The sequence below is a fragment of the Hordeum vulgare genome, chromosome 2H (assembly GCF_904849725.1).
Source record: "Hordeum vulgare subsp. vulgare chromosome 2H, MorexV3_pseudomolecules_assembly, whole genome shotgun sequence".
Lineage (NCBI taxonomy): Eukaryota > Viridiplantae > Streptophyta > Magnoliopsida > Poales > Poaceae > Hordeum > Hordeum vulgare.
The window spans coordinates 254,223,720-254,227,914 of NC_058519.1; positions in this window are offsets into that span (position 1 = coordinate 254,223,720).

A 4,195-nucleotide genomic window follows, 5' to 3' on the forward strand; every position below is an offset into this window, starting at 1 on the left:
CGTGCGCGTAAGAATTTTTTTGTTTCCCATGCGACGTTCCCCAACAGAGGCTTCACTGGAGGAGGGGCGGAAGACGCTGCTGAGTGGTGCACTTGTAGGAGTAGTGACCCTTCTGCCCACACTTGTGACAAGTCACCTCTGACAGCGGACGAAATTGCACTTGAGGATTCCCTTCCTTCTGCTGCTGAAACCTCTGCTGGAAAGATGGGTTGGGTGGGTGGGCAGAACCACTACCACCTGACTCCTTGAACTACTAAATCTGTCGAGGAGGAGGAGACACCCAATATTTCTGCTGCTTCTGGGATCACCTGAGTTGAGGACGAGGAACTCGAATCTGTGAAACGCTTCCTTGAATTATCCACTTTGAGCAAAGCTGCTTCAGCCCTGAAAGCCAAGTTGTAGAACTTATCGAACTCATCGGGATGGTGCAAGGCAAGAGCCAACTGCAAGTCTTCCTTCAGACCACCTCTGAACTGATAAATCTTGCTCTTTTGGTCTGGGATGTCCTATTTAGCATACCGAGCCAGCTCATGGAACTCCACATTGTACTTGTACACAGAAGATCCTCCTTGCTTCAAGCGTCTGAACTTCTCACGCATCTCTTCCATGAAGCTAGACGGAATATAGTGAGCCCTGAAGTGCCCGCAGAAATCATCCCAGCTGATCATTCTGTCGCCTTTGGAGTCCCTCAACTGTTGCCACCATTCTGCCGCCTGTCCCTTGAGCTGAAAAGTTGCAAACTTGACGAAGTCCTCTGGTCGCACATTACTGCACTCGAAGTGCTTTTTCATGTCACGAATCCAGTCATCAGCGTCGAATGGCTAGTCACAAGACGTGAAGGACTTCGGCTGGTTTGCCAGGAATTGATTCAGAGTTGCAAAATGATGACCACCATGGTTGAAATTGCCCTGCTGCTGATTGTTCCTCTCTTGGAACAACTGAAGTAACATCTGAGTGTTAGCATTTGTTGCGGCCATCACCGCTTGCCATGCCTCTGGAGGAGGTGGTGGTGGAGGATCAACACCCTCACGACCCGGATTCTGGCGAGTTGGTGGAGCCATCTTGGAGACGGACAACACGTTAGACCAGAGATTAACATTCAAAGTTTAAGCTGAATCAATAGACAGAAATATCTGAAGAAGAATACTTAGAAATTGCATTCGAACAATAATTAGTAAGAATGCTTCCTCAAAGTAAGTGTCGACAACATCTGATTAAAAGCCACTCGCAAACCAAGTATGAGCTAGGATTTCTCGGAACAAATGTATGATAGAGATTCCATCCGATATCTTCGTGGATATGATCGCACGGGCTCGATCCTACTGTAGCCATTATGTACAAGGTAGTGCACACGACATACGAAGCATCCCCGAGTCGTAGCAAGCTACAAGGACTCATTAAGACACAACGAGAACCGCTGTAAGATGACCGTGAACAAACGGATCCACTGAATGTCGAATCTCAACCTCATCATGCATCTATTGGAAGATTGTCCTATAAACAACTACCTGAGTTCCCACCTAATAACTCCCAAAATTTCTGGTCATGCAATCTGGTCCACGGATACAAGGAGTAATATATAACTCAAATCCTTTACTAACCCGTCCAGTGTATCACATCCGTCAACACATAACCAGAATCTCGGAACTTCATCTATCTCAGACCCTCGTAATCACAACGATACTAAGTGTGGCGATACATCCGGAACTATCTGCACCAGTACTGGGGAAGCCGGACTCCTCTCGTCACTACTAGTATTGAAGCTCAACTCCCCGGAAGAAATCAAGTCAGACAGGAGGCACCAAGACAGAACTCCGTCACATCGACATCATATAGATTCCAAAAATATCCGCATGATCCTAAAAAAATTGAGCGAGAAGAGGAGTAGAATTAAAATTTCCTAAGTCGTGAACCTCACGAGAGCATAGAAGAGGAGAAAAAAGAAACCTACTCTCCGATATAACTAAGACTCAAAATAGTTTTGCTAGACTTGACTCGACCAAGTTCGATCACAGAAAGGCTCCTATGGTCGTAAGGCTCTGATACCAACTTGTAACGACTAAGATGCGCCCCTTTCCTTATTTGGGGGCGAGGCCTCAAAGGGTAAAGATGCGCATATATGCATTTCGCAAGCAAGATAATGATAGCAACATAAATAACCGAAAGAGTGACAAGTAGGGCATACACTTGCCATCTGATAAAGTACATAGTCATATAGTCATACATTATTCAAAACATGGTATGGTCCGTCTACGAACAAGATAAATAGCAAAAGCTATAATATCCCGCATGCTAGGCCCACGATCATGACCGCGACCTCTAGTCCTCCAGATAAGTCACGTACAACCTGCCGCTATCCTCATCGAACTCCCACTTCAGCTGGTTGTCATCGGGAACTCTTGCATCAGGGGTACCTGTACCTGTGGGTGTTTGTAGTAAACTGTGACCCACGAGGACTCAGCAACCTCATGACCTTGGTATCGAGTCTAACTAAGTTAAGTGGGTGTGATAGGTTGAGTGTTTGAATTTGCAGCATCCTAAGCATATGTAGTGGCTATCCTACGATGAACAGAAATAATATGTGGTGGTCTACGTAAGACGGTCGAAGACTAGAATGATCACTAAGTGATCCTGAACACCTACTTACATCATTCATAACCCCACCGTGTTCTTGGTCAGAGAAGGAGCTCCAAAGGAGACAGTCACGGTTACGCACTCGGTTGGAAAGTTTTATTTGAATTACTTTTAGTTGTCTAGAACAGGATGTTAACAAAATATCCATGTTTTCCACATAACCATGGGCACGGCTTTCCGAAATATTAAACCCTGCAGGGGTGCTCCAACTAGTCCATCACAAATTACCACAGGCCGCATAGTAATCCTCTACCACGAAAATCGTGATCTCGTCGGATTCCTTATAGGAAAACCTCAACTCTGAGAAGACCCAAAGTCTCACCGGGATCCCAGTGCGCAAGATATATCGCTAAGGTAAGACAAATCCAGCAAGACCGCCTGACGTGTTGACGACCCTGATAAGAGCCGCGTATCTCAGTATCAGGACATGTCGGATAAGCACAACGCACGATGGCCTCATAGACATCTCCCGGGTTGCCCTAGGTTGGCCCCGCAAACGGCTCTGGGTTGGACCAACACTCATGAGGAGCACTCGCCCGGGGGTTGATTAAGTTCCTTGGGGTAGCTATTCCCTATGCATTTTATTATTAAGTTGTTACCAGATTAATACCAAAGTCGGGTCTTGCCAGACAAGTCTTAACACTATATGATTTATCGAGGGGGTCCCCATAACAACCCCGAACGTGTTAGGAGCGCTCCGTTATGGAATTAAACACTGGTAGCCGAAACTAAGGCGGCAACAACGGAACAAATCACCCGGAAAAAGGCTAGGCCTTGCGTTATTTACCAAGTATATAGGTGCATTAATTAAATAGAAATATATAATATGATATAAATTCCCATGTTATTACATGGACCAGCTCGCACCTGCAACTAGCAAGGCTAACAATTAGTGGTTGAGCAAGCCTAACCTAGCCAAACAACATTTGCTAGGAGGGGAAGTGTTTGAGGTTTCATGGCAATATTTGATGGCCTATATCTATACTCCTAAAAGCTCAGTTGGTAGCCGGCACTCACCGTTCTTTTTTCGTCCACCACTTGTTGGTTTTTTTCGTCACCGGTTTTTTTCATCGTCGTCCCGCTCGCCCCCGCCCCGCTCGTCCCTCTCGCCGACGCCCTCGCCCGCTCTCCCCACGCACGGCCGCTGCCGCTCCACTGGCCCGGTCACCCCGCACCGCGTGCGCCCCGCACGACAGCCGCCGCTCCGCTCGCCCCACTCACCCTGCGCATTGTCGCGCTGCGCCCCGCTCGGCCGCCCCCGCCCCGCTGGGTCGCCACCGCCCCCGCGCTGCTCCCCGCGTGGCGGCAAGCCGGTGACACCGGCCGATTCCTCCCTCCACCACACCTGTCCTTGCACTCCACCCCTCCCTATATATCTTTCCTCTCGTGGAACTTACTGAGGAAGCCCAAGCAGACGTGGTGGTGCCAGATTCTGTAACCCTTGCGGCAACGATCGTACCACGATCTTTCGTTCATCCTCAGTAGTGCGCTTGTCATGCCGAGGATGACGCCCTGTCCATGGTTGCTGTGATGGAACCCGCCCCAGGGTTCCAGATCTGCA